Here is a 26177-nt window from a genome sequence, read left to right on the forward strand (position 1 = left end):
CTATATTTATTTAATCTAGTTATGTCTACCGGTCCCACAAATCCTGATTGTTTAAATGGGAAACAAATTTGTGGGACTGAGTGACATAACTAGTTTATGTAAATGTAGCATTTCATTTGTTAGAGTATGTAGATTCTGCGCTCCACTTCCATTTAACTTCCGTTTGTGCTTTTCTCTCTTTCACCCTTTTTTTAATCTTTTCATTTTGTATGCATGCTGTTAGGGAGAATAAGATGTTCTCAGAGAATGAAATTAGGAACATCATGTTTCAGGTGCTATCTGGGTTGGCTTTTGTACACAAACATGGTAAGAATCCTTTTTCTGTCCTTCTTTGCCTCTTTTACTGTAGTAGCTTCAGTTTTCATGTATATACTTGTAAAATTGTTTGACAGTCCTCAGGTAATCTGCTAACTGTACAATGTAGATAATGGTATATGGGTTAAGTATGCAGTGCGTATATATAAAATATTGATGTAACAGCTCTGTTTTATTATGATCACTGGTATACTCATGCACATACTTAAATATATTGATGAGAAACTTGATTCAAAATTAATTTCACCCATGTAGTCTCATATCCATCTCATATCACATTTTGACACAAATGGTTCATTTTCACTGAGCAATAGTGTATGAGCTATATGTACACAGGTGTGTACCTTTCCAATCATGTACAGTCAACTGAATTTACACCAGGTGAACTCCAGTTAAGCTGTAGAAACATCTCAAAGATGATTAGTGGAAACAGGATGCACCTGAGCTCAATGTACATGTGATTCTTAGTTGTTGTTTCTTTTAATAAATTGCAAAAATCTAAAAAAAAAAAAAAAAAGTATGCAGCATTTTGAGGGGAAAAATGAATTTCATCCATTTTGGAATAAGGTTGTAACACAGCAAATGTGGAAAAAGTGAAGCACTGTGAATAGTTTCTGGGTGCAATTTTAAACGTATGGCCTCAACTGTATGTCACAGTCAAATAACAATCCAGCTAGGTTTGAAAGTAACCCAAGCAGTATTAATATTTTATTTTATATAGCGGCTGAGTGGATCCTTGTCATTTGATTGGTGCGTTGTATGTCACTGGACATGGATTATTCATCCCATTTGTGTTGTGTTGCATTTACAGTGCAAATTTGGTTCCCATTTACTGTGTAAATTGGTTCCATACGTTTGGTACCATTGCACGCTGCGTCCAGCTGCTTCCGCATACACTAGCGGGTGTGGCATTTAGCTAAACATGGTGGAGTTTGTTTTGCTGACGGATGACGATTTGAAGGAGGTAATTGACAATGCTAATTCTTCTAACACACCAAAAAGCAATCTACTACACCATAAGCCGTCTGGAGGCATAAAAAGCAGTTTAAGAGGATGAAGTTAGAATGAAAAGCTGGACAAATTTCTGACGTGATTTTTCACTGGAATGAGGAAAGTGCAGACAGCAATCTGTGCATGAAGTCAGTGCACGGCATCACAGACTATATTATCAGAATTGTTTTTTGCAAGTTGACAGAACAATTTTGGTCTCCTATTTAAAGTTCGTGTTGGACTGTTGACGTCAAAGCAACCAGTGATGAACACAAAATGTAAGTCCCTTTTCAGTTTATAAATTAATAAAATATCAAATGACAAGGAATCTGTTTTGCTGTCATATAAAACAAATTTGAGGATTCACGTTCGATTAAAAACCTTATAGTCAATTCAATTTCAACTGATTTTATTTATGCAGTGCCAAATTACAACAAAGATGCCTCAAGGTGCTTCACACGAATAAGGTTTAACAGGAACAGGAACTTAGAGAACGGAAGAGAGAGATGATGAGTGATTGTACTCATAACACTGAAGCCTTTAACAACAGACTGAAGGCTTAAAACAGGAATGTTCACAATTCTGGAAATAATGTTCTCCATTCAGGAAATAAGGTTTGGTGTTCAGGAATCTTCACAGTTCATAAATTATCTTCAGAGGTCAGATGTCAAGTGCTGCGCACCCTGTGATGCAGTTCCAGTTAAGCAGGGCTTGACTTTAGAAACGACTTGGAGTGTTCTTAGTAGTTCAATGTCAGAGTTCATAAAGTTCTTGGAAAACAGTTCTTGGAACAGTTCTTGGATTCGGTTATTAGTCATGCACAGTCACTGGCAGGAAGGTGTGAGAGCGGAATCCCACAGAACATGAAGGAACTTAACTGCAGCGTTGCAGAACTACATGCTCTGTGGCAGAGAGCCTGAGAGTTCCAAAGTGATGTTGTTGTGCAGGTAGCTGTGGAGCCAGGAGTTGAGCAGCATGGAAGCCACACTAGGATAGTGTCTGTGAACACCAGGAAAAACACGCTCTAATGAGGGAATTAGATTTGGCCAGGTTACCTTGAATATAGCTGCAGAAAGCGCTGTCATCTGAGTGCATGGAAGCAGCAGGAAAGACAAGATCAAGGTCAGCGAATGATCATGGAGCGTCAGTGATCATGGAATCTCGATGAAGAATCTGCCAGTGAATGAGCTGAAAGCCTGGGTTTATGTAGCCCGGTGCTGATCAGCCGCTCATGCACGCCGGGTGTGTGGCAGTGATGACTGCAGGTGTCCTCGGCTCAGAGTGTGCCATCTGGGGGAAAATTCTCAAACTACACACAAGGTTAAAACCAGGGCAGGGGTAAGAGGCAGCCAAAGGCTGGCCACAACAATTTAGTAATTTAGTAAACATTTTCATTTGGTGCAGACCAAATTCAATTTAATTTATTTAGTTTATATAACACCAAATCACAACAAAGCTGCCTCAAGGCACGTCACATAGTAAGGTCTACCTTTCCAACCACATAGAAACAAGCACGCATGTGACAGTGGTAAGGAAAACTCCCTTTGATGATATTGAGGAAGAAACCTCAAGCAGACCAGTCTCAAAGGGGTGACCCACTGCTTAGGCCATTCTACTAAAAAGGTTTTCAAATCTGACTACACTTGACCTCAACAGATTTAAAACTTTCCTCGAAAACATTGAAATGTTAATTTCATCTAGGGCTAGGCCAAGCTACATTGTTTATCTGGTTTTAGCTGAATCTGCCTGCATTTTTATTTGGACTGTGACAGACACATTACTTTTAATATCCCATTATGTGTGGCTAGGCAACTTAAACAGCTTGGCTAATGTAAGGGAAAGGATGTCAGTGTTGAATTACAAAGGTCTGGAGTTCAAGCTGCTGCCGTCAAAGGAAAAAGATGTATATATCATATCTTGACTCTACTTTTTCATGCTGTTATTTGAGTGCCACAATACACATTTCCAACACCAATTTCAGGTCCATGTGAATGTCTCATTTCAAGGATTGTTCTCTGTAACTTGTTTACTTTTGTAATTTTTGCAGGTTTTTTCCATCGTGACATGAAACCAGAGAATCTATTGTGCATGGGCCCAGAACTGGTCAAGATAGCAGATTTTGGACTGGCTAGAGAGATTCGCTCTAAACCTCCCTACACTGATTATGTATCAACCAGATGGTAACTACTTTTAAGATCTCAGTAATCCAGTACAACCAATCAAAATACAAAACAAAGCCTCTGTTTTGAAGATATGTTCTCCCATATCTATTTTGTTTTCAGGATGTTTTTTGTGTGTTCTTTCCCCAGGTACCGAGCTCCAGAGGTCCTGCTTAGATCATCGACTTACAGCTCGCCCATTGATTTGTGGGCCGTGGGCTGCATCATGGCTGAACTCTACACTCTCAGGCCCCTTTTCCCTGGAAACAGTGAAGTGGATGAGATCTTTAAGATCTGCCAAGTCCTAGGCACTGTGAAAAAGGTGAGAAGTAAAATTTGGTCTTTGGTGGATTGTGCTGTGGTTGTGGTTCATTTCAATCCATTTGTAATTGGAAAAGTGCTGCCGTTGTGTTGGGGGCCAGATTTTTAGGGTTTGAGTTGGCATTACTGTTGATGATGTAGATCCAAGAGTGTATTTGGCATCAGTCAAATACGAACTTCAGCCAGAAAGGGCAAAGAAAAGTAAGTGATTTAGGTATCTAGGAACTGGTGCAAAGTAGGTGCTCTTTAATTGTCTCTTCAGACTTTGACAGATTTGTGTAGTGCAACAAACTGACCTAGGAACACCACTGTTTGTGATTATCAATACACTTGCATGTTAGGACTATTGATGAGTTTACAGGAAAATTCTCTTGTCCTGTTACACTGTTTTACGGGGTCTGTTAGAAAAGTATCGGACCTTTTTATTTTTTGCAAAAACCTGATGGATTTGAATCACGTGTTCTTGCATCAGCCAACCTTGAACCTTTGTGCGCATGCATGAACTTTTTCACGCCTGTTGATCACGTCATTTGCTGGTAAGCAGCCTTTGTGTGAGGACTGTGCAGCGCGCTCGGCAAATTTTCATTTCAAGGAAAAAGACGGAATGACTGGAGCAGCACCGCATCAAATTTTGCCAGAAACTGGACGACAGCCAGGTGGAAACCATTCAGATGATTCAGATTTCGATGACAATGCTCTGGGCATCACACAGATTAAGGAGTGGTATAACCGGTTTAAAGACGTCCGTACAACGGTGGAGAGCGAGCCACGCTCCGGTCGGCCATCAACATGCTGAAATGACCAGATCATTTCCAAAGTGAATGCTGTAGTGATGCGGGACCGTCGTGTGACTATCCGAAAATTGAGGAAGAGGTGGACATCAGCACTTTTTCGGCACATTCCATTGTGACAGAAGATTTGGCCATGAAAAGAGTGGCGGTGAAATTCGTGCCGATGGCTTCGGCATGAAGCTGCTGATGGCGGAGCAAAAGCAACTTCCTGTTGAAGTCTCACAGGACATGCTGTGACATGCCCACCTCTTCCAAATTACTCGGATAGTCACACGACTGAAAAGTCACTGAAAGCCGTCTGAATCTTCCGAATGGTTTCCACCTGGCTGCCGCCCAGTTTCTGGCAAAATTTGATGCGGCGCTGCTCCAGTCGTTTCGTCTTTTTCCTTGAAATGAAATCTGCAGAGCATGCTGCACAATCCTCACACAAAGGCTGCTTACCAGCAATGACGCAATCGACAGGCGTGAAAAAGTTCACGCATGCGCACGAAGGTTCAAGGTTGGCTGATGCAAGCACACGTGATTCAAATCCACCAGGTTTTTGCAAAAAAATAAAAGGTCCGATACTTTTCTAACAGACCTCGTATGATGAATTGTGTAACTGCATTGGATATTTTTCAAATCATGCCATTTGATGACGCTGAATACAGTATGCAGTATGTGTTAGTGTTTGCTGGATGCTGTTTGAGTAATAGAATTATCTTGTCTCCTGTATTAGCTGGATTGGGCTGAGGGCTAACATTTGGCTACTGCTATGAACTTTCGCTTCCCCCAATGTGTTCCGACACATTTGAAGACCCTGATCCCCAACGCCAGCAATGAGGCTATCACCCTAATGAAGGACTTGCTTCAGTGGGACCCCAAAAAAAGACCCACTGCTGTACAGGTAGGCCAGGCATGAGAATGAGGGTCTGAATTTTGAAAATACAAGGCTTTGTTTTCTGTGCTGTGGGTCCTTGGGAGGGAACCTGTTGGGTTCTGATGGTGAGCTCAGTGCTCATAATCTTGAGGCTAAGTTTGGAGCCCTCTGAGAGGACTCTGAGAATCTTTGTGAATATGGACCCTGGATGTTTTCAACAGGCATGGAGAACTGCTCTACCTGAAAGGGGATATGTTGGACAGTGAAAGAACACCTTGAGAAACTCTTAAATCCTACTGACATGCAATGTTTAAAAATGCTAAGTTGCAGGGACTTTAAACAACTGCAGCCAGTCTGCTCTGTATGTACCTGCTCCTGTCATCTCTTTAAGCTAAGCAGAGTGGGTCCTGATTGGTACTTGGATGTTACTGATTGGTACTTGGATTGGTACTGTTAAAAGATGATGAATTTGGTGAGCAGATGGACAATGCCCTCGAAAGGGATTTTATTTTGAATTTGATCCAGAACTTTTTTTGGATCCAGGAATGAGAAGATGTCCTTAAGCATTCTAACATGTGGCCTTAGCTGAGGCATAGTTAATTCCAGTTATGATTATTTTTAATGTTCTCATAAAACCTTACATTTGAGTTCCATTACTGCACTACATAACTAACTAACTTTTATTTTGGTGAAGTAGTGCTTCCACTGGAACTTATGCACAATTAGACAAAGTGCTTTGACGTGCAGTCAAATACCTAATTTCTTTGCCTCTGTCTTTCTAGGCCCTATGTTACCCATACTTCCAGGTAGGTCCGGTCTTACGTCCTCGTCCTGAGAGCCAGGAGAAGAAGAAGGTCCATGCCCGACAACTGCCCTTGAACCAATCATCTGTGCCCAAAGCTGATACACTGCATTCTTCCTCTGGATCCAAGCTTCCACATCCTCCTCCAAAAGCCAGCATCAACCTCTTCAGCAGATCCCCCTCCCCCAAGTTAAAAGCAAACTAGGAGGTTTCAGCCATGTAGTAAGTACTCATGTGTTAATCAGAAGCATGTTTACTGAGTTTAATTTTCTTAGAAAAACGCACCTCAGGATCTCCCAGAAACAAAAATGCAAGAACAAGGAATTTGGATTCTAGGTCTGCAGACTGGCAGTTTTCAGATCTGAGGGTGGGGGAGAAACCGTTTGAACCGTTTCTTTGCATCCTTGTTGTATCATATTTATAGAAAACCATATCGCTGGGCAGTGAAAATACCATTGCTGGTGGTGGGACAGGAGTACTGAAGAGTGGACGTCGTCGCTGGGGTCAGACAGTGGCTCAGACCTCAGACAGCTGGGAGGAATCTGATCCCTCAGAAACTACAGCTTCTAACTCTAAGAAACCCAGCCTGGGGAATGCAGATGAGGAGAGGAACTCAAAGGAGCACCACCAAGAGTAAGTTCTGTCATTTAAGAATATTTTGCAAAACTCAAACATCAAAAAACAAACAATAAACAACAAAAAACCTTTCAGTTTTTCATTGCTTACATATGATAAATTGTTGAATTGATAAAAATTCTCTCATCCATCATCCATTAATTACCATGTGTTTATGTGAGTACAGATGCAAGTTATTATAGGCCCACAGGTTAGAAAAATGTCTGCATACAAGGTCTGTTAGAAAACTATCCGACCTTTTTATTTTTTGCAAAAACCATATGGATTTGAATCACGTGTGATTGCATCAGCCAAGCTTGAACCTTCGTGCGCATGTGTGAGTTTTTTCACGCCTGTCGGTTGCGTCATTCGCCTGTGAGCAGGCTTTGTGTGAGCAGTGGTTCACCCCCCTCGTCGGATTTTTATTGTGAATAAAATGTCTGAATGATTTGGAGCTTTGCTGCATCAAATTTTTCCAGAAACTGTGAGAGACCTCTAGGTGGACACCATTCGGAAAATTCAGATGGCTTTCAGGGACGATCCAGCCGGTTTAAAGACCGCCCACAGCGGCTGAGAGCGCGGCGCACATCCGAGTGGTGATCGACAGGCTGAAAACCCCCGCTGAAACAACCAGATCATTTCCAAAGTGAAGGCTTTGTTGATCCGGGACGTCGTCTGACTACCACAGCAATGGCAGAAGACGTGGACATCAGCACTTTTTTTGGCACATTCCACTGTTACAGGGGTTTTTGTCATGGAAAGAGAAGTGGAGGGATGCGCCACAGAGCCGCGAATGGCGCGGGACAAAAGCACCTCCGTGTTGGTCTCACAGGACGGCTTTCAGACGGCTTTCGGTGGCTTTTCAGTCGTGTGACTATCCGAGAAATTGTGGATGAGCTGGACATGCCAGAACATGTCCTGTGAGGCTTCATCACGGCATTGCTTTGCGCCATGCGGTTCCGTCCCGACGCGTGAATTCCTCCGCACGTCTGTCTCAATGTGCCGAAAAAGTGCTGATGTCCACGTCTTCTGCAATTTCTGTGGTAGTCAGACGACGTCCCGGATCAACACGGCGTTCAGTTTGGAAATGAACGGCACATTCCACTGTTACAGGAGTTTTTGTCATGGAAAGAGGAGCGGAGGAATTCGCGCGTCGGGACGGAGCCGCATGGCGCAAAGCAACGCCGTGATGAAGCCTCACAGGACATGTTCTGGCATGTCCAGCCCATCCACAATTTCTCGGATAGTCACACGACTGAAAAGCCACCGAAAGCCGTCTGAAAGCCATCTGAAAGCCGTACTGTGAGACCAGCCGCTGTGGGCGGTCTTTGAACCGGCTGGAGCACTCCTTAATCTGTGTGATCCCCATAAAATCGTCCCTGAAAGCCATCTGAATTTTCTGAGTGGTGTCTACCTGGAGGTCTCTCACAGTTTCTGGAAAAATTTGATGCAGCAAAGCTCCAAATTGTTCAGACATTTTATTTGCAATAAAAATCCAACGAGGGGGGTGAACCACTGCTCACACAAAGCCTACTCACAGGCGAATGAAGCAACCAACAGGCGTGAAAAAACTCACGCATGCGCACGAAGGTTCAAGCTTTACTGATGCAATCACACGTGATTCAAATCCATATGGTTTTTGCAAAAAATAAAAAGGTCGGATAGTTTTCTAACAGACCTCGTATATTAAATGCTTACTGTCCTCTTAAAATTTTAAGTCTGTTATATTACCAAATTAATCATATTCATTGTGCGTTTTTTGTTATTCAGCATCACCATGTTAACCACTTCCTATACATTTAACAGCCTTTTACACAGTATTTTTATATACACCACAAACAAAAATGGGAGGGGGCTATATGTAGGAATCACCTTGTCTGTCCATTTCTCCATGAAATCCTTCTAAACCATTTGTTAGATTTCACTGAAACCTCACCCAAAATAATTCTGGTCCAATAGTGTCAGCAGGACATAATTGGACTTTTGTGTTGATACATCATATGATATTGATTTTGTAAGCCCAACTCTCCAGTCAGTTTATGGATATAAATAAAACATCATGCAATAATAACACCCCATATGAAGATGTGAATAAAGGAAAATAGTTCCGGTACGATATTGTCAAGGGGAGATAATTTGGGTTTGTGTGTAATTTATTCATCATATGATACTGATATTTTAAGTGCAACTCCATCAGAATAGAATAGAGCCTTTATTGTCATTGTACATTTATACATACAAACAAGGAAATATGTCCTCTGCATTTAACCCATCCTAATTACAGTTAGACACAATCCAACCACTAGGAGCACACAGGCACTAGGCTGCCACAGTCTGGCACCCAGGGACCAACTCCAGATGTAGAGATGCTGCCTTGGTCAGGGCCAGAGACAGGAACAGACCCTAAATAAGCATGTTTTTTGACCACAACTGCTTTATGGATTTAAATGAAATATCACACAATGGCAGTATATCATATGAAGATATGCATGAAGGAAAATATTTCATGTCTGAGATTGTCAAGTAGAGAAAATTGGAATCTACAGTATATTATAATAGCCAAGTGGCCTCTGCAGACGTACATGTGTGAGTGCGTGCGTGCCTGCGTGTGTATGGGTTCGATCACAGAGGAACTGGGGAGAGCTGACATTTGCCGTTTCGTATGCTTATGTATTTTGGGTCAAGGATGAATGCTGTGTAAACGGAAACTTGATAGAAGTAATATTTTTGGAGAGATTAGTGATATTAGCTAACAACAGTGAACAATGGACATTGTGCTGCAATGCACCATGGGAGTTTGGGGTTTAAAATGTTGTTATTGTGGTTCATGTTAGATTAACAGTGTTGTTAGTGTTATTGATTTATTGTGTTTTTGTAGTTCAGTTGGTTTAGTCAGTTTAGCCAAGTGTCATGTTGGCATTACCATGAGTGACAAATGTAGTGCGTTTCATGTCTTCCATCACTGTCTCTGTTTGTGGGTGTGTAAAAATAAAAGCACCTCCTTGCGGCATAATGCAGAAAAGACAAAAAGCTCTGGCTCAGTTTTCGTTCTTCCGTACAGCTCGCCACAATAAATTAAAAGAGAAGTGGCATCTGTGTACATGTATATGTACATGTGTATAACTTTGATCATGGACAAACTGGGGAGAGCTGACATTTGCCGTTTATTATGCTATATATTTTGGGTTAAGGATGAATGGTGCCAAAATGGAACCTATGATAGGACTAATATTTTTAAAGATGATATTAGTTAACAACACTAAAAAATGGACATTGATAATTACATTCTGGGCTCATGGGTGGTAGATCATCTACATATTAAAAGCATGCATGCGGGCATGTATGTGTGATTTTATTTAGTAAGTTCAATGTAAGTGCATAATATAATTGTCAATACTTTAAAAATACATGAATGACACAAGTGAAAACACTTATTTCCATTGTGGCCCATTCAAAAATCAAATTACAATAGAAGTAATAATAATAATAAAAAAAATGATGATAATGATAATAGTGTGTATATGATAATAAGAACTTAAGTAATTTATAAATTAAGACAGTAAATTAACATAAAAATTACATAATTAACAGGAAATAAAAGGGTTGAGTTTTCCTTTAAAAACTGTTGAGGACTAAGGTTCTGAAAACTCACAAATTATTCCAACTCATTATAGAAACTTTGCATAATTTATTACCACCCTTGAAAAATGTCAACTACCTATTTTATAAAAATTACACAGTGTAGAGCCCGTGGATCCCCATGGGCAATGCCTTAGCTTTGTGTTTAATTGTGGCATCAGCCTGTATGATATTGCCTTTATAGCGCAAATCCCCCAAAACTGTGTTACGGAGTTCAGTGGAACTTCAAGCAGTCAGCGATAGTTCCAGTGTGACGTCTTCAAGTAGAGATGATTGTAGTTATGTTATTTTTAATACATCATTTTATTCATCATATCAAGTCTAATATCCAGTCTTTCAGTAACTTCCTGGACTCAGTCATGAGAAGTGTATTTTCATGCAGTGAAAGTGTCACATGAAGAGAAGTTCCCTTATCTTGACACTAGCATTCTCCTGGCTGTGAGAGATAGATGGTTAATTTCAAGAGGTGGAGATGGACTAGTTGGATGGTGATTGCAATTTAGGACACAAAGTAGTTCCACGGTGTGGTAAATGCAGTGAAGCACAGCACAGCACCCGTTCCTACTCCCACACCTAATTTAATCTGATATTTGTCAGTTACATTTACAGAGGTTGACCAGTTACAATACGTAAGCAGCATACAAAAATACAAGCAGAGTAGGAGGTATCATTTTGTGAGCTTGCACAAAGACCTTTAGTTGTCTAATGTGACTCATAATCAATTCATATATATTCGGGAAAAATGGTAAAATAAACAATCAAAAACAGATCTCCAGCTGTGGTAGGCCTTAGGATCATGTTTTTGTAATACATTCAGCTGCTCTGAAGATGGCATAACAGTAACATATCACTCAAACCATAACATGATCATGATTTTGTTACTAGTTTGGGAGGTCTTGCGACCTGTACTCGGGTGCAACTTATGTACTGAAAAATCACCAATTCATTATTAATAATAAGTCCCTTTGACTTCTCCCTTGTTTTCACATGGGGTAGCAACAGCAGATCAAAGGTGAATCTGCATATTGATTTGGCACAAGTTTTACACCAGATGTACTTCCTGATGCAACTCCACATTCCATGCAGGATGGGGGTTGAACCGGGAATCTTTCACACTGGAAATGAGCTCACTTAACCACTTGGCCACCACCCCTGCTCCAATTATAATAACTATTTATATAGGACTTTTTTTTATATAGGACTTTCCCAGGAATCAAGACATAAAGCAAAATAAACTCCAATAAAAAAGGTGATTCATACTCTGAAAAATACAGTATAATGTTATTCAGTACATCCAAGATGAAAGGGGCAATAATTTCTTTCGTGATTCAGAAGGTTTGAAATTTATTTTAATTTGGAATCTGAGGTGTCGGAATTGCAGTCAAGATTTGACACTAAATGCATTTTTTGAAGATGAAAATTAAGTGACTGATCACAACAGAACCTTCTTTGCTTTTCAGATCCAAAGAGCAGAAACCTTTGTATTCCTTCAGCACAGTTACTAAGCTCCCGAGCAATGTTAAGATTGACCAGATGGACTCCAATCTCCCAGGATCAGCTGCAAGGCAGCATTATCTTAGCCAGTCACGATATCTCCCTGGTAAGACTGCATAAGCCAATTAGTTGTCTTGGTCACATGATTTATTGAGAGCTAAATGCATTCTAGAGATTAACCTGAAAGAGAATTCCTTTTCATAAAAGTAGCACATTTCTTATACAAAAAAAAAACCCCAAAACAAACACCAAATATAGCAGTAGGTACTATGTCAAAACATAACTGTAAAATAATGAAAATTCATAGGTTTTGAATTAATATGTGTGGTAAGACATTACAGAGCTTTGTATGACTTTGATTCCAGTTACCTCAGATTTCTACAGCTTGTATAATTAAGAACCATGTTGCAAGTTCCAGATCCTTTGTATACTTGTGAAATGCAAAGGATCTAGTCATCACTAGCATACAATCTACACAGTGCCATATTACATCACTTTAATGTGTAGCACAAATATTTTATCCTTGGATTCAGTTGGAATGTCCATTCTGTGTAATTTGTCATTGCTGTTGCCTTAAGGGTTGATTGGCAAGAATCAGTCAGCAAAGGAGCTGAGCGGTATGATGCTGCAAAGTATGTGGGAGAACTCCTCAAACGCTGCAAATAAACCACTTGCTCCGATTAATGGAGGTGTGTCTGTCACCAGAGTCAAAGGAGGTTAGAATAAAAGCTCTTTTCTGACATGTACACTGCAACATTGCAGTCACCCTCTTATTAGTCCAAGAGCCAAGGGCCATTTAATTACGTAGAATGACAGGTTGTTTAATGGGTATTTTTTGAAAGGAGGAACCTAGGCACATTCAAAACAGGAATGCTTGCATGTCCAAGGCGGGGCGTATAGTAGGAATTCACCATTTTTGAATAAAAGTCTACATTAAAACAAACATTTTGGTGTATAGAACTTTTTTCTACTTATGGAGATATTGAGGTTTTAATTTGCCCTACCCCATTATTTTTCGATAAATGCGAGTGCGGGAAAATAACAAAAGGGTTAATTCCTACTATACGCCCCGGCTGGGACACGCAAGCAGTCCTGTTTTGAATGTGCCTAGGTTCCTCCTTTCAAAAAATACCCATTAAACAACCAGTCATTCTACACAAATAAATGGCCCCTGGCTCTTGGACTATATGTTCTTACTGACTTTCAACATGCACCTGCTTTAGAGCAAAATCTGTACTTACACATCTTTGTTCCACCTAAAATGTTTGATTCTTGTACGTGTTCCAAATGGTCATGGTTCCAGTACAGAGCAAAATAATATATTCCTATTCAGGATACTGTTATGGTTCTTACTTCAGGTCCTGCTATTGTGATACAAAGATAAACCTTTTTTATTTCAAGCTATTTTATTTTTGACCAAAATGGCCAGAAACGGATCCATAATACGGCCACACCCCATATTGTGTTTGATGTAGAGTAAGCTTCTCACCCTGTCATAGGGTGTAAGCCCAGATACTTGGTGGAGGAATTTCATTTTTCCCACTTGTATTCAAGTGGGAAAATTGGAGGCAACTTTAACTTTTGACCCCTGTACAAAATGACACTGACCTTTGTCACCATTCTTGCTGTTTTATCGCGTAACTCGTAACATAGAATTCAGTCACAGATAGTCCAGACTATACCTTTTTGGAATCTTTATGATCAGGCAAATAATGTGGAAATAATGTGGAATATTTTTCATATGATTGGAGCATCTTTTAACTTTGACCTCTGTGTAATTCTTCAATTGACCCCTACCTGACCACCGATTGAAAAGTCAAGTGGCCAATCGTTTTTTCAAAAGAGGAGTGTCTAAGGAGTATTTCTGCTGAATTTGATGCTTTTATCACCATTTGCATGATTGTTTCACTTATCTGCTGCACTAAAGGAAAAGGTCTCTGTGAAGAGATCCTCCATTTCATTAGTGAAATGGAGGACTGCTACTATCCATAGATGGAGGGCCTTTGATAAACTGTAGCACCCTCCTAAAATCTTGCAATTGTATTCTTCTTCTTCTTTTTTCTTCTTCTTCTTATTGTTATCAACATTTATTTTTTTTCTATTGTTATTGGGCTTGAGACCAGAGGATTGACAGTTCAAATCATGGCTTTGAACCAGAATTTTTTCGCAACTGGCTCGTTACGAACAGAAATGCTTCAGGTTTTGGGTTCCACCCCAAAATTGACATTCCCAAACTAGTTAATAACATTCCATGTCTGCTGTGGGACACTGAAACACTGTATATGCCAGACCTATATGTGGCGCTGTAATGCTCCCATGAAAAATGGAGAAGAAGACAATACAGCATACTGTAGCAGGCGGCAGAAGCTATAACTTTTCAAAACAGAACACTGAGTAAAATAAACTCTGCTAAGAGTAAGCAGGTCTGTGCTGATGTATATTTATATATACATATTTATATATTATATTTGACCTGTTGTATATTTAAAGCGAATCAGTGTGTTTCTTGTATTTTAAAAGACATGACGCCAGTGGTGGGCACAGTTCCATAATCCGATAACCGATAATTATCGAAGATAATGTTTTCATTATCGGATTATCTTTTCAGATAACTTAGAAAACCATTATCGGACTAATTATCTTCCGATAAATTTTTGTTTTTAGACCGTTAACGTGGTCTAACACAGCTACAAACATATACAAAATTTAAAATCAGTTGAGCACCTACCTGTTAAATGTTTGTAGCAGATGTGTAGCTCTACCCTCTGCAGGCAGATGAGAACTGGTCACACAAAAAAACAACACCACGGACAACAGCATTAAACTCTAGTGCCTAAAACTCTCGTGAATATATTCTCTGGGTTTATAGACGTTATTGTGCTTGCGTTTATTAAATTCCACACATCTTAAACGTAGCAACACAGATTATCTGGAATTTTGTTTTGGCAAAATAGTGTTCATGGCAGTATTCGCCCTGAAGCTGGGCTGATATTTTCAATCACTGTACTCGGTTCCAGCTCAAACTGTACGACAGAACCGCACGGTGTAAAAGTTCAGAGCGCAAAATTTATGTTCTGACACACATTGTACATTCCAAAAACCACACGTTGGACTCGTGTTTCCAGAAGCAAAATGTAAACAGAAGCTTTTTTTTTCAAACTCAATTTACAAAAACTCTCAATGGGAGACATCAAAGTAAAAAAAAAAACAAACACAAAAAACAAAAAACATGGCAAGACAGGTCTGCGGTGTTTGCACAGGCACAGTGCGAGAGGTTGGACGCTTGTAGCGCTTTAGCAGCGGGTTACCCTCACAACGGCCGACCAGAATAGGTGGTGGTTGTGAGATGTTAAACGCAGCTCGTTACTCCATGTATAGTAAACAATAGAGAAGCTTGAATCTTCTACTGGACTGGGTTGCTTGACGTGAGGATGTTTCTCTTCAAATCACAGAAGCTTCCTCAGCTAAAATTCTTGCTCTGGTAGTCTGACTTCTGTCTTGACTCTTGTAGAGAAGAATAAATCAGAAGCCAACAAAAGCTGGAGTTTTTTAACCTAACCAGACCCCACCTACCGAGAGGCTGACTGCTATAGGCTAGTGACTAAACAATAGCTCTAATTAGCACCTATTGTGCTCTAGTTAGCACTCTCCTAATGACAGGACGGAAGCCTCCCCTGATGGCTCTCTTGACGACTCTCTCCTGATGACGTGAATGACTCATTACCATGAACAAAAGACTGAAACTGCTTTGACCTGAGTACCACATTGTAAACAGGGGACAAAGCGTGTCTGAGACCCGCTCTGCGGTTAAGGCTGGGTTTCAACTGTTTTACAAAGAATGCTTCCTTGACACCTCTCTCAAACCATTTCTTCTCTCTGGCTAAGATTTTAACTTCCTTGTCCTCAAACGTGTGGTTAGTGTCTTTCAGGTGGAGATGAACTGCGACCTCTCTGCGGTGCTGGTATAGCCTCTTGTGTAAAAGTTGCTTCGTCTCACCTATGTAGTGTTCATTACAGTTTTCCTGACATCTGACATGATACACTACATTGCTCTGTTTGTAACTAGGGATCCTGTCCTTAGGGTGAACTAATTTCTGTCTCAAGGTGTTGACTGGTTTAAAGTAAACTGGGATTTTGTGCTGTCTGAAGATCCTCTGTAGTTTTTCCCCTACTCCTGCTAAATAAGGGAGAGACACTCCTCTTCTTCTTGTCTCCGTCTCCTGTCTATCTGGTCTCTTTGTTTTCTGGGACTTCTGCACTTTGTCCAGGGACCAACATGGGTACCCACATACTGTGAGGGCTTTCCGGACAAGTTGTTGCTCTTTAGCATTTCCCTCTGCAGTTGTGGGCACCTGTAGGGCTCTGTGTTGAAGAGTCCTGATCACCCCAAGCTTGTGTTCAAGGGGGTGGTTTGAGCCAAAGAGCAGATATTGGTCAGTGTGAGTGGGTTTTCTGTAAACCTCTGTCTGGAGCTGCCTGTTCTCTCCAATCGTAACATCACAGTCCAAGAAGACTAAATGGTTGTTTCTGGCATCCTCACGTGTGAACTTGATATTGGAGTCCACCGAATTGATGTGTTCTGTAAAGTCCTTGACCTCCTGTTGCTTGATTTTAACCCATGTGTCATCGACATATCTGAACCAGTGACTGGGAGAGATGCCCGTGAACGACGTCAAGGCTGTCTTCTCCACTCGCTCCATGTACAGATTGGCCACAATGGGGGATACCGGAGACCCCATCGCACAACCATGGATCTGCCTGTAGTAATTCCCCCTAAACAAGAAATACGTGGTGTTAAGACAGATCTCCAAGAGTTGGCAGATGTGGTCTGGTGTGAGTTTGGTCCTTTCAGGTAGAGACACATCTTCCAGCAGTCTCTGCCTCACAGCTGAGATGGCCTCAGCAGTGGGGATGCAGGTGAACAACGAAGTCACATCAAATGACACCATAGTTTCATCTGCCTCCAGCTGCAGGTCTTTGATTTTGTTCACAAAATCTTGTGTGTTCTCCACATGGTGGTCTGAGTTACCCACTAGAGGGTACTTGAGGTGCTTGGCCAAATTGTATGTGATGGAATCTGTGCTACATACAATAGGCCTGAGTGGCACGTCCTGTTTGTGGATTTTGGGCAGTCCATAGATGCATGGAGTGGCGTCCCCCGGGTACAGTCTGTAGTATGTCTGCCTGTCGATGAGTCCCGCTTTCTCCAGGTTTTGGAGGCAGCTAATGATTTTCTTCTTATAGCCACTCGTGGGGTCTCTCTTCAGACGTTCGTATGTACGGGAGTCATTGAGCAAGTTGTTGATCTTGGCCTTGTAGTCCGATGTGTTCAGGACCACCGTGCATCTGCCTTTATCTGCTGGCAGGATAAGGATGCTTTGGTCCTTCTGCAGTGCTGCCAAAGCTTTCTGTTCTTCTCCTGTGATGTTGGACGGAGGAGGCTTAGCACTGTTAAGCGCTGCTGTGACTCTTAGTCGGAGGTCCCCAGCTTCTGACTCTGACAAACTGTTGTGTTTAATGGCTGACTCTACTGCAGTGATGTAATCTGCTGTCGGTATATGTTTAGGGGTCACTGAGAAATTTAGTCCTTTGGTGAGCACATCCTTTTCCGTCAGTGTAAGAACCCTGTCGGACAGATTCTTTACCCAATTTTCCCTGTTGTCACTAATTTGTCTGGGTGTATCTTTAAAACTACTCCCACTGAAAGTACACCTTTTCTGCACTAAAAGGTTGTGAAACTTCCTGATTTGCCTCTCCTTACTTTTTAAATGCTCAGCCATTTGAATTTTAACTATGAACTTTGTGATCTTTTTATGGGCCTCTTCCCCCACTAAGGTTTCTAACCTTTTGTAAAGACTATCAAGATTATTTTGGAGGTCTAATATTTTAAAATGAAGCCTTCTAATTCTAAGACCCAAAATCCTCCTAAGGTGCTGGATCTTTTCTGCTGTGTGGCCTGCTTCTAGTGCCTTTTGCTTCATGCATTTGGGAATAACATTGTTTTGTTTGCATCTTAGGTTAAATCTTAAGTGGTTTCTAAAGTTAGCTATCTTTTTAGCAGTCCTTTCCAGCTTACGTACCAGTGCCAGGGCCTCATGCCCACAGTTGGTCGCAATGTTTCTGTGTAGGCTCTCAGTTGTCCAGGTGGTTTCCATAGTAGAGAAGCTTGAATCTTCTACTGGACTGGGTTGCTTGACGTGATACTAAACGATGCAGGACACGCGATTAACTTGAAACTCGGTGCGATCCAAAAAATTCTCGCACGAATGAAAAATCAGCTGATAAAGGGCCAAAACTCGGCACTGGCACAGTAGATCATGGCAGTGTTCTATTTATTTTGACACCCGTTATATCAGATGGTTATCTAATTACAACTTGGCTTTTTTTTTTCTTTTTCTTTTTTTTGAAAATGCCTTTTTTTTTTTACAAATAAAAAATGGCATATTTTACAAAAGCACATTTATCTGTAAACACCAACACACGACACACCTCACATTAACCTGTTGGTTTACATAGAATGAATGAGTCAACCAATCAGTGTTAGCGGAGGCACATTTTACCAAGAATGCCATCTGTCTGTGTTTGTTACAAAACGTCTGAATTAGTGCATGAATAATTATTCAACATTAAAAGATATACACTCAACAAAAATATAAACGCAACACTTTTGGTTTTGCTCCCATTTTGTATGAGATGAACTCAAAGATCTAAAACTTTTTTCACATACACAATATCACCATTTCCCTCAAATATTGTTCACAAACCAGTCTAAATCTGTGATAGTGAGCACTTCTCCTTTGCTGAGATAATCCATCCCACCTCACAGGTGTGCCATACCAAGATGCTGATTAGACACCATGATTAGTGCACAGGTGTGCCTTAGACTGCCCACAATAAAAGGCCACTCTGAAAGGTGCAGTTTTGTTTTATTGGGGGGGGATACCAGTCAGTATCTGGTGTGACCACCATTTGCCTCATGCAGTGCAACACATCTCCTTCGCATAGAGTTGATCAGGTTGTCAATTGTGGCCTGTGGAATGTTGGTCCACTCCTCTTCAATGGCTGTGCGAAGTTGCTGGATATTGGCAGGAACTGGTACACGCTGTCGTATATGCCGGTCCAGAGCATCCCAAACATGCTCAATGGGTGACATGTCCGGTGAGTATGCCGGCCATGCAAGAACTGGGACATTTTCAGCTTCCAAGAATTGTGTACCGATCCTTGCAACATGGGCCGTGCATTATCCTGCTGCAACATGAGGTGATGTTCTTGGATGTATGGCAAAACAATGGGCCTCAGGATCTCATCACGGTATCTCTGTGCATTCAAAATGCCATCAATAAAATGCACCTGTGTTCTTCGTCCATAACAGACGCCTGCCCATACCATAACCCCACCGCCACCATGGGCCACTCGATCCACAACATTGACATCAGAAACCGCTCACCCACACGACGCCCACACACGCTGTCTGCCATCTGCCCTGGACAGTGTCAACCGGGATTCATCCGTGAAGAGAACACCTCTCCAACGTGCCAAAACGCCAGTGAATGTGAGCATTTGCCCACTCAAGTCGGTTATGACGACGAACTAGAGTCAGGTCAAGTGTTGGGAAAGTGTAGTGACACGGACCCACAACAGGGGGCGGTAAATGAACGGACAATAGAAGGAGTTAAATTAGAACACTTTACTGTTGTGAATGCCACAACCAAACACAGCAGATTACAGAATGTATACAAGTCAATCAATAAAGGTGTCGTGTGGGCAGGCTCGACGATAGGAGACGCCCGTCTGGAGATGAACCGGAACCACAGGATTTCCACCGCCACCGAACCCGAGGGATACTGGAGCCGCCAAGTCCCGAAGTCCCCAGGTGGCCACCGTCTCGGCGTGTCGGATCTGGTACTGCTGGCGGAAAACAAAAACAGTCAAGTGTGGGTGTGTGTACACCCAGTAACAATTATGGTGGGAATTCCACCTCCACCTCTCACTCAATATGTGTAAGCAGTGATCCTTCAGAGGAAAAGAGTGCCGTCCTGCACTCACTCAGCCTCCACAAAACTAAGGACCAGTACTCCTGCAAACACTCACAATCGAAAGATTAGTAGATTACCACAAAGGCTGAGGATATTACCTCTCACTGAAGATGATATCTCGGCGATGTGGTGGAGGTGTCTTCCTGTTTTTATTCCAGATGTGATGTAGATGATCAGTGACAGCTGTCATGGTGATGGGTGACAGCTGTCACCTCGGCTGTTCCTGGAGGCGGCAGCGCCCTCTCGTGCCTGAAGCCCGCACTAATCTCCAAGTTGCTCCCAGTGTGTACTGTAGTTGAGCACCTTGCATGGCAGCATACTGACTTTGGTGTATGTGAGTGTTCATGAACATGTGAATGTGAGGCATTATTGTAAAGCACTTTGAGCATCTGCTTCAGATGGGAAAGTGCTGTAGAAATGCAGTCCATTTAACAACTGAATGTGAGGCATTATTGTAAAGCACTTTGAGCATCTGCTTCAGATGGGAAAGTGCTGTAGAAATGCAGTCCATTTAACAACCACAATGGGAACTTGTTCATCATTGGCGGATATAGAATTACACACACACTCACTCACGTTCATCCTCAACCGCTTAGTCCAATCAAGGGTCGCAGGGGGGCTGGAGCCTATCTCAGCAGTCATAGAGCGCGAGGCGGAGTACACCCAGGACAGGACGCCAGCCTGTCACAGGGCCACAAACAGACAAACACATTCACACCCACTCGCACACCTATGGACAATTCAAAGATTCCACTCCACCTAACCCACACGTCTTTGGATGTGGGAGGAAACCGGAGCACCTGGAGGAAACCCACGCAAACACGGGGAGAACATGCAAACTCCACACAGAAAGGCCACAGGCGGGAACTGAACCCATGCCCTTCTCGCTGTGAGGCAACAGTGCTAACCACTAGCCACCGTGCTACCCCATATAGAATTACAGATTTAAAATACCTAAAGACAATATCTTTGAAAGTTTAATCAAATTTAGGAACAAATTAAGAACATGCTGTCAGTATTGACTACTCATAATTTGTGACACAAAAGCTGTAAATGTTTATCAGTGAGCTATTATCTTCTGATCAGTAGTTACAGGGCCATGGAAAATATTAGGAGCGCCTGCTACTTTTGAGACGGGAGACTTCTAGAATTCATTTGTCATGCAGACAGACACGCAGTACGTGTCCCTGCTGTTTCAACTTGTGTCTCCAATTCATTACTTATTCATGAGATTAAAGCTGATGGTGTAAGATCAAGTGATCCCTAAATGACCCCAGTCTTTCCACTCACCAATACTACAGTAGTGTTCAGAATAATAGTAGTGCTATGTGACTAAAAGATTAATTCAGGTTGGAGTAGATTCTCACAAATCCAACAAGACCAAGCATTCATGATATGCACACTCTTAAGGCTATGAAATTGGGATATTAGTAAAAAAAAAAAAAAAAAGTAGAAAAGGGGGTGTTCACAATAATATTAGTGTGGCATTCAGTCAGTGAGTTCGTCAGTTTTGTAGAACAAACAGGTGTGAATCAGGTGTCCCCTATTAAGGATGAAGCCAGCACCTGTTGAACATGCTTTTCTCTTTGAAAGCCTGAGGAAAATGGGACATTAAAGACATTGTTCAGAAGATCAGCATAGTTTGATTAAAAAGTTGATTGGAGAGGGGAAAACTTATACGCAGGTGCAAAACATTATTGGCTGTTCATCTACAATGATCTCCAATGCTTTAAAATGGACAAAAAAACCAGAGATGCGTGGAAGAAAACGGAAAACAACCATCAAAATAGATAGAAGAATAACCAGAATGGCAAAGGCTCACCCATTGATCAGCTCCAGGATGATCAAAGACAGTCTGGAGTTACCTGTAAGTGCTGTGACAGTTGGAAGATGCCTGTGTGAAGCTAATTTATTTGCAAGAATCACCCGCAAAGTCCCCTCTGTTAAATAAAAGCGTGCAGAAGAGGTTAGAATGTGCCAAAGAACACATCAACTGGCCTAAAGAGAAATGGAGGAATATTTTGTGGACTGATGAGAGTAAAATTGTTCTTTTTGGGTCCAAGGGCCACAGAGAGTTTGTGAGACGACCCCCAAACTCTGAATTCAAGCCACAGTTCACAGTGAAGACAGTGAAGCATGGTGGTGCAAGCATCATGATATGGGCATGTTTCTCCTACTATGGTGTTGGGCCTATATCGCATACCAGATTTCATGGATCAGTTTGGATATGTCAAAATACTTGAAGAGGTCATGTTGCCTTATGCTGAAGAGGACATGCCCTTGAAATGGGTGTTTCAACAAGACAATGACACCAAGCACACTAGTAAACAAGCAAAATCTTGGTTCCAAACCAAAAAAAGAATGCCTCGCAGATGTGAAGAAATCATGAAAAACTGTTTATTATACAACTAAATACTAGTTTAGTGATTCACAGGATTGCTAAAAAAGCAGTTTGAACATAATAGTTTTGAGTTTGTAGCGTCAACAGCAGATGCTACTATTATTGTGAACACCACCTTTTCTACTTTTTTTTTTTTTTTTTTACTAATAGCCCAATTTCATAGCCTTAAGAGTGTGCATATCATGAATGCTTGGTCTTGTTGGATTGTGAGAATCTACTGAATCTACTGGTACCTTGTTTCCCATGTAACAATAAGAAATATACTCAAAACCTGGATTAATCTTTTTAGTCACATAGCACTACTATTATTCTGAACACTACTGTACATGTTTCGACTCTTCTCACCTTCTATGATAGTCATTAAGCCTTGGCAAATGTCGATTTAGTCTCTTTATACTTTAATGCTCTGTATCTGTTCTCTTTTCATGTATTCTCAACTATTTTTTCTCCTTTCTGATTGCATGTCTTTCTGATCCATCTCTGCTTTTTACTGCGTCATAGAAGTGAATGCTTCTAAACGTGTGGAAAGTCCATCTGAGAAACCTGTTGTTAAAGAAAGAACACTGGAGAAAATTGATCTCTCCAAAGGTATTTCAGTAACTCCGTATCCAACTGAATTTATTCCCTTTCTTCATCCTTTGCTGTAATTTAGTGATGACTGTGTTTTGTGTTCAGACATCATGGTTTTAGAATGGTTTTTGGGCAGCGTGTGATAAACGGGCCAGTGCAGCAAGCTTCAGGTATACAAGCGGCGCCTTGATGTATAAAATACGCGTGCTGCTAAAAGCTCTGCATTAGACAAGGGTCCAAATACACACTTAGCCCAAAGAACAAAGAGCGCCAGCTGATAAAGACTGTAAAATGCAGCAGCGGGTTTTCATAGGTTAGGAGATATTTGACTGATCTTCATACTATTTGCAACTATTGCTGAAGCAAGTCAATGTAAAGGATGACTTCAGTCACGTATTCAACGGTTTGATTCCTCGGCAGTTGCTGGTGGCACTAAGTGAGTATCTAACACTACATGAGAACAACTATTAGCTTTAAAATATTATTGCACTTATTTTGTTGTTTGTAGTGCAGCAGATTTCTGCTTGATGAGGAATAAAATGACAGTTAAGATTCACATTTAGTTTATCTGGGTTTTGTTGTGTGTATGTGTTTTTCTTGCCCAGGGAATTTTGTGAGTACAAAGTACAACCTCTCTGGTGGTTACATCCCTTCATTCCAAAAGAAGGAGGTGGGCTCAGTCGGGCAGAGAATCCATCTTGCTCCTTTGGCTGGTCAGCACACAAGTAAGGTTTCAGATCTTCTCTGTATAGATGGCAAAATGTACAATGCTCTACAGAGATTCCAAAGACACTTCAACCAGATGACATTAATAATACATTAGTACACACAGAACAGAACATAAGATGTCAAATTTTAAGGCTGTTGCTTCAACAGTTTGTCTATTATAGTCACACCACACTTGGGGAAGATATGAGAAGCAGACTTCCAAATGTAATATTTTCTTCATCTTTATGACTCATTTGTCATTTTACTAATTTATTGACTGCATCTGCTTTGTAAAAGTTCATCACGACCATGGAGGAAAAAAAATGCTACCAACCTGCAAGACATGATTGCACATTTGACCAATCTGAAATTGAGTTAAAATCAAATTTATAAAATAAATTTTATATTTATATTTTATATTATTAAATTTTATAATAAAATTTGTCGTGCCCCCATGACTGTGAAGTTGCCAAGTACGCATGTGACGTGCCAGAGTGTTGGCTCCCCGCACAACACGTGTGCATGTGTTTCGCCCGCTTCCCCCCAACATGTGTGTGCATGTGCCCCCCCGCAGGCGAGGCGCGTCTTACCTGATCACAGAGTGACGCCTTGGTCTGTGCACTGAACGGACGGGAGCGTGATTAGCTGCTAACAGCTGTTGAGACATCTCTGGTCCTGGACATCACAGCTATGTGTGTGTGCTTGCTGTCCTCACGTGGAAGTACATAAAAACATATATCGCTTTTGTGAGAAACGGACCGTCGGTTCATGTGGACACACAGCAAGCGATCTGAATGTGTTGGGCCTGACACGCGTGTCCTGTGAGCGGCAAGGGACTATATGACAAGCCAACAGTGCGACAAATACACCACTTTCGTATCACGTATCAGCAGAAATACGCTGTAACAAATGCCGTTTGGCCAGTTATCACGGCGCTTTTTTTTTTCTTTTTTAAAAAATGCATTTATCTGCTTGTTGATTTTAGCAATTTCGCTCTGCTGTTATAAGACAGTGATTGTAGCACAATGGTAAAGTTTCCGTCTGGTAATGAGAGCTTTTGTAAATTGCAGGTTCAAATCCTGTGAGTGGCATTTATGTTTTAATTAACCAGGGTTGTTTAACTGCGAGGTTCTGTATTGCGTCCCCTTTTATTTAGAATTTATATCAACCCAGTGATTTTCACTAATTATACAGCTGGTTTTTAGTTTATTGTTCACCACATCAACGGTGCGATGTGGTGCAACACGTTCTAGCTGCTCGCACTGTGTTCCTGCTCACACGACACTGTCGCGTTGCTCGTTGGCTCGATGTTTTCGTGGTTCGCTCATACGAGCTGTTCTGCTATGATTCGCCCTTATTTGTACTATGTGTGAAGGTGCCCTAATACCGGTTCATTGTGACCAGTGTATAAGCATCCAGAATAACTACATTTGATTACTGAAAAAGGTTTAAATGCTCTAAAACACCCAAATCTTAAGTAGGTACTGTAGATTGCTCAGTTGTTTGATCATCTCAGCTCTAATGTTCTTTTCACATTTCCATCTCCTCATTTATAATATTTCCATCCAAATCCTAACTGGAACCATGTTTCTCCTCTTTCTTCACTCTTTCAATCTTTCTTCTACTGATAATAAAAAAGAAAAATCTAAATCTGTAAAATTCAAGTCCATATCCAACTCATCTTTAAGTGAGAACAATGAAGGTAATATGTATGTGTCGCTTCTGATTTTCCAGTAGATGCTTATCTAAGTCTTTTCCTTTTCAGATAAATTTTAGTTGCCCCTCATTTTTATCGGTTATAATGGTGCCTTGCTTTACATGTTAACATGCTGTAAATCCACATAGTGGGGAATATTTTATGTGCACTCTTTAATATTGTGGCATATGATCACAGATTATGAAGACTGGAAGAGGAGAGCAAACAGGACTCAGGTGAAGGGCAGCAGCTACTCTGCACTGGGAAAAACCTCTGGGAATCTCCTGACCAGAGCTCCTCCTGTGCAGCCCATGCATGGCCGGGTGGACTGGACATCCAAATACGGCGGGAATCAGTAGTTCTAGACAGATGGTGGTACTACCTCTATTGTCTGTTGGACTATGGTGCCTAATTTTGTAGACTTTTGGAAACTAATTTTTACTTAAAGCTTAAAGTAATTTCAATGTCATTGCTGCGGTAAATACAGACTTATAGATGCTTGCTGAAGAAAATTACAGCAAGAATGTGTTGTAGATAACACAACACATCTGGGGTGTAGATGGCACACCGGTGTTATTGTTTGTTGTGACCTTAGTATTGCAAATGTAAGATGGACATGAAATTTGTTTTGGAGATGATGTGATGATGTTTAGCCAAGACTGTTGAAGTGTCTGAGACAATCCTACCGTATCCAGTACAAGCCAATTCTGTTAACGTTGGGATTTTTGGACTAGGATTTAACTGTAAAAATTGTTTTTCAGTTTTATACATTAGTTTTTAT

General features: G+C 41.2%; 1 pseudogene; it reads left to right on the top strand.

Annotated features, from left to right (window-relative positions):
* The first annotated feature begins 209 nt into the window (after positions 1 to 209).
* LOC117506475 lies at positions 210 to 25959 on the top strand (annotated as a pseudogene).
* The last annotated feature ends 218 nt before the right edge of the window (positions 25960 to 26177 follow it).

Source organism: Thalassophryne amazonica, chromosome 1 (assembly GCF_902500255.1).
Source record: "Thalassophryne amazonica chromosome 1, fThaAma1.1, whole genome shotgun sequence".
In the NCBI taxonomy this organism is placed as follows: Eukaryota; Metazoa; Chordata; class Actinopteri; order Batrachoidiformes; family Batrachoididae; genus Thalassophryne; species Thalassophryne amazonica.